Consider the following 6,352-nt stretch of genomic DNA (forward strand, 5'->3'; position numbering starts at 1 on the left):
ACATTAAAATAATGAAAGACTCCAGCTGGAGTTCAAGAACAACTTCCCTCTTCACCGATTGGATCAATGCTTTCCGAGAACTTTGCACGGCGGGAGGCAAATCATTTGAGATTTTTGATTTCATCCCCACAGACATCCTTGCAAATCATTCGCTTTACGGTGGAAACAAGAAAACGGTTTTCGTTGAATCTTATTTCGTTGATCTTATCGTTTTAGGGAATTCATTTTTCATTTCCCCCACTCAATGGACGGTTGAGAAAACTCTATCGACGGTGTTCGAGCTACGATTAGGCACTGACCTTTTGACAGCGACATCGACCGAGAAGTGGATCAAATTTAAATTAATCGGCTTTGGAAATTGAAATCAAATTATCGTAACGGAGCCCCTCGCGGATTCCGGCACCGGTCCGGATTTACGTTTAACATAATGATGCATAAATAATGTGCACTTAAGTCATTTTTTTACCTTTCTCGCCAGCTCCGCCGGCAGCCTTCCCACCCAGCCGAAGAACTGGCAAATGGATGACGACGGTTTGCCGCCGACAATCTTGATTCCGACCGACAGTTCGGTTTGTTGGTGCCCGTGTTTAGTGGTGTGGGAGAAAATAAATAATGCCCAAAGAACGGAAAAAGAACGCGGAAAAGCTTTCGGGAGGTTATTTTTCCAGTGGCAAAAGAACACCGGGGATTTTTACCTTTGAAAATGTCATCCTCGTCGGCGGGACGGTTCGTTTTCCGGGGTTGGGGTCTCGTTGCTTGGCCACTTCCAGGTGGCCTCTTCTGGATGAGGATACTTTCATTTGATCTGTTAAACGCTTCATGCTATTTATTTGAATCAGATTACATGCTATTGTGAATTCATGAATGCCTCCGCTTGCAGAGGAAACTTAAATGATAATGTTACTACCTTTTGTAAGGCACACAAAATGTAAAATTTTACTAGGTGTACTTGTCTGATATCGGTATGTAGAGAATTTGATAAACACTTAGAAGAAACATTTTTATTCTTATTCACATCATCATTATCCTTTTAACACGTTAAGCGCTACGTCGGCCCCGTGGGGCCGACAGTGTTCTTCCTCGTAAGCCGGCGTCGGTCTGCTCGGGCCGACAGAGCCCGTTACAATTTGCGCGTAGCGCTTAACGTGTTAAATTTAAATTCCATTTTATGTCAAGTGTTGAATATCGAGTTTAATACGAGCCCGTTGTTGGTTAGTTTATTCAAGTGATCCTATTTTTATTAGATCAATTTTCTGTTCTGTTCCGCTGCCAATCTGACGAAAGCTAAGATTTTGAATTTCTTTTCATGACTGAAGAGAAGTCCTTTCACTCCCCATCTCATCGCGTCGCGAACGTGAACTGCTAATGGAATGAAAGCAAATAAATGGAAATTTGAATGATCCACAGCACGAAGTGCTCTCACCGTGCGATGTTCCTTTTCTGGTTCGATTTTCCGTTCGGTTGTTAAAGAAAAAAAAAACACAGAAAATGGAAGTCAAGCAGCGCGCTGGAAACGTCAGTTAAACAGAAATCGTTTATTTGTAATATTTGTTTGGTGAAATAGAGAGATGAAGATGGTGAAAGAAATTCAGCCAACAAAGAAGGATGAATAGCTTGGCAGTATCATGAAAATTTAATTAATATATCAATGAATTAAGTGAATGGTGCTGACCATGGAAAAGTCTGCTGAGCGTTTTATTGAAACGTTATATTTGTACTAAAATGAACTTGTTCACTACGGAATGTTTTATCAATGAAAATGCTCGTACTTCAGACGGCAGTTGAAGATGGCTCGTTAGCGTTCTGAGAAAATCGAATAAAGGTAAAATGAAAATTGTTCAAAAATTGGTTTCCACGATCAAAACGCAAGGTATCGGATCACTATTCGCGTCGATAAAGAGCCTTTCGATGTCGATGTCTTTGTTTCTTAAGGCGCTTCGCAAAAAAACCCTCGGTACTGCTCACAGAACACGGTTCGATTGATTCCGTGGATTTTTCCAATTTACTTTCGTTTAATATTAGATTTGCTCAAAGTTGGCATGGAAATTGAGCGAAATCCCTGCGCTACTTCGCTCGTTCACTTTGGCCTGTTTTGCAGACCTGTTTCCTGTACCTTTTTTGTCCCTTTTCTTGCCCCGGATTCACCAATAGCAGGCTTGAGGCCGCCCGTCTCAGGCAGGCTCGTTTGAGTCGCACACTTACACGAGCCCCATTCGCACCTCATCTTCATGCCCGCCTTTTCTAAAGTCCCCGCAGTACAAACTATCAATCAAAAAGTGTGGCAGGAACAACGGGATGGCAAAAGCACGAAGGTTTTACTTTCTCAACCGTGCACTCCTACGAAAGAACTAGGCCATCGGGAGAAGGGTGCACTTTGAAGTGAAATAAAAACAAAGATCAAATTGAAGAAAGTGAAAAATCAATCAGTTTTCCAATTTGCGACGCATTACCCTAACAATATATTGGAAGTGCCAGGGTGCTTTTCCTTTGGTAGACAGTCTCCGGAGGTTTTGTCACTTTGACGAGCCGAAAAGGATCCTTGATGGTTATGGGAATAAAGAGTTTTCCGAAAACTTTGCTCATCGTGGGAATGTAATGTTGTGGAAGTGCTATGAAATAAATGGTACCACAAATGATAATGTCTTATTCAAAGTATATGAGGTTTTCCCTTGATGTTTCACGGATTTCTCTAGAAACACCTTTTAACCTCTTTCGATCCAATCTACGCTACGGGGTCAGCAATTTTCACCCCTTTCCCCATAACATACCATTATAAATGAGGGAAGACATTTTCAAATTTGCATTCCTTAACGATCCATCGCGTTGTCAAAATCTGCTTGTACAGAACACAGCACAGCAGTTCCGGTGTGGTTTACGGTGTGGAACAACGGCAACAACCAAACACGACCGTTTGGAACACGGAGGATGCCGGGCTTCATTGCATCGCTAAGTATGCAACCGATCGTTTGAAGAATGAAAGAATAATTTCACCTTTCACCTGGCAGATGGTGGAGCGGATTATCGACAGGAATGGATGGTGCAGGTTGTTCGGGGAGCATTCCCCGAGTGGTTCGGTCTGGCACAGATTTCCCGTTCGCCCGACGGATTGCGCTCGAGGTGAGAATTCGGTGCAGGAATGCGATGCAAATATCTTGATTTATGTTGCGAAACTGAGCGACTTCGGGATGAAAATTCTGCTGTGCCGGTGCGATGTAGAGGTTGGGTAGGGGCTTAAGTGCAGTTCAAAAGAAACGCTTAGCACATTGAAAAGCAAGCAGTCTTAGCTTGAGTTGTGAGATTCAGTTAAAACACTTTGATTTGTATACGATCAATTCATTTCAAGTTATTTATTTATTAATATAACTATCTTCATTATAGAACAAGTATATAATGTAACATATACAATGTACGTAAACGTAACGTTTTTTTAGTGAAATATCCATACTTCATGTCATATTCAGAAACGCTTAAAGAATATCTGATAAATATGATAGCAAGAGACAATGAAGGTAAACTTTTGATTGATAGAATTCGTTCAAAAGTTTCCTTTGTAGCTAAGAATTTTCGTGATAAGGATTTAGGAGCTATTTAGGGCATAGACTTACCTGTAGATATACCGGTTCACATTCCATATGTAGGCAAATAGAAAACATACTATTCAACGCAACAATATAATATGTTTTAATATTGTCAATCGATGTAACCAGCTGGAAGTAATGTTAACAGTTTCTATAGAACATGAGTTTTAAAACCAACTTACAAAACGAATGTGCATAAACAAATGCGACTCAAGGGAAAAACTACTAAGCCCGGTACCGATAATATATACAAACACTATTCAAATCATTAAAAACAATACATATATCCTGAACTTTTGCCTACCTCCATCCAGGTTACATGACTGCACCTGTGTGCAGTTTCGATTACTGCTCCAGTGCGATTCAAATGCTGGGCTCTTGTTTACTAGTTGAAGCAGAAGTTCAAAAAAGTTCTATAAAATGAAAATGAGAATGGCCCGATTTTTATGCTCATACGGCACATGGTTTGCCATCATAGCCTTTGTTGCAGCAAATCGTCCCTACCACCAATACCCTAAACCTGACGCCCTTACACCAAACCACAGCGATGTTGGGAAGTGTTTTATGCTTGCCTCCCGCCACACTTGTGCACACAATCAGGGCGCAGGGCTATTATCGTATGCTGGCTATGCTGGCCAGCACAAGCGAATGGTAAAGTTTTAATGAAATGAAAAAGCCACCGACAACGGTTGCCCGATTGCATTAATAAAGGCAACCGAATTCGAATCGACCGCTTCCGGAAAAGCGTTGTATTTATTCGTTCATTCATTCATTGCGGTACGACTCGGCGTATATGGTAGAGAAAGTAAACACTTGCAGCAGTGTGCCCTCTGTTAGCAAACACCTTCCGTCGTATACTTTTCGAAATGGTTCATTTCGGTGCGGAACGAAACTTTTGTATAGTTTTGGCTATTTTAAACTTTTTTTTTATTTCTTGATTTCCCATCTCACTTTCTTCGAAATGTGTGAAATGAAGCCCGAATCTGAGATCATCTATACGGCGTTCAAAATTAGTTTGGACGGGAAGCAACGGGACTTTCATTTGATATGTTTTATTTGCACAGTTGCATCATAGTATCTAAATTTATTTCTTTAAAAATAGTAACATTCAACCTCGAAATAATCCAATAAAATTTCATGCTTTCCACGCAAGTAAATAACAGATGGATTTATATGAAAGAATTTAAAAATCATTACAATCTTAATGTTTTTTTTAAATGTGTATTTTCTTTCATAATTAAGTGTTTGAATTAGTTCTATCGTTTACTTTTACTTACCCTCATACTTTTCGGAAATGGTTTTCCTCTTTGTCGCTGAAATCCTTTCCACTATACGCCACTTCCCCAGTTTGCTGACATCATTGTAAGCATTATCATGAGCCACCTTGGAGCGACGTCAATTTTTCATGTTTGAGTTTGAATATTTGCACTTAAATCAGCGCTGGCGGTTCATCGTTTGTCGACGCCCCCGAAAAGCTTTTTCAATACAATAAAGCCGCAAACAAAAAGCAGCAAAAGAAAAATGAAAAGAGAAAAAAAGTCAAGGTACGGAAAAAGGATTCGCCCTTTCCGCCTGCAGGCATGAGTTTCAGTTCTATTATTACTGCCCCCATTACGTAACGTACGGTGGATTCTTAGCGCGTTTGATCAATTGCAGAAAGTTGAGTGGCTCCTGATTTTCGTTTTTCAATCCCACTCCGCAGCCGAAACTCTACGGGAGATTCTTTTCTTTGACACAAAAGGTGGAAAATGCAAAGGCAAAGGATAAATCAACCGTCCGCCTTGGGACGTTCCGCCGGGAGATGCGGAATGGAGCGGACCGAAGCCGGTACAAAAGGTGTACGTGGATAGAAAAGGCTGGTAAGAAACTCGACGGCTCCATGCCAAGGTGGGAGTAATGTTGCTACACGTTTTTTTTGTAGGCCATGAAGGGAAGTTTTGCGCTGTAATGCATGCCGATGGTGTTAAGTGCGTTCGATGAAATACTTATTTTTTACTTTTACAATACTGATTATTTTTAACAAAAGACCCAAATAGTGTAACCAAAATGGATATTTTTTACTCTTGAACACAATAAAATACTTTTATTTCGTTATTTTAAGGATTACCTGAAGATAAATTTCATTAAACTCGAATTCAAACAAACGAATAAAGTTCTCTATGTTTCCTTACAGTTGTGAATTGAACAAACAGCTCTCGATGTTCTCGGTCTAAGCTAAATTTCATGTTACTTCAGATCATGCCAACTCCTAGCTCGACTCCACTTAAACGCTAACAATCTTGATGATGTTATCCAAACAAATCCACTTAACTTATCCATGAGTGGCGCGTTTACTGTCACAGTACCTAGTTGGAGAAAAACTTTAGTTCAACCCTCCTACACCATCATGGACCACCGTGATTTATCGTTTTATATTCTACAAATTACTGGTGAACAGCTTCGGCTCGCATTGTTGGCGTTTGGTTCGTGCGGTTGGGCCAACAGCCAGGATCAATCAGGATCAACGCGAAAGGGCGCGAATGTGGGACGGGTGACGATGCTCAATACCGATGTTTATGGGGAACGAAATCAGTAAATAATTAACTGCGAAAAGTTGTGCCCTCTTACCCGGCAACAGCGACGACGAAGAGCTTGAATAAATTATCGCCCCGGTTGGCAGGAGTCAAGTGAAGACGACGATGTTTTGCATCACGATGATTCACGTTTTGCCCGACTCTCCAGCCTAGAAGAGCACAAGTTTATTGCTTTCCTGCGCAAGGGCGTCGGAATCGTAC

Source organism: Anopheles coustani, chromosome 2 (assembly GCF_943734705.1).
Source record: "Anopheles coustani chromosome 2, idAnoCousDA_361_x.2, whole genome shotgun sequence".
NCBI classification, from domain to species: domain Eukaryota; kingdom Metazoa; phylum Arthropoda; class Insecta; order Diptera; family Culicidae; genus Anopheles; species Anopheles coustani.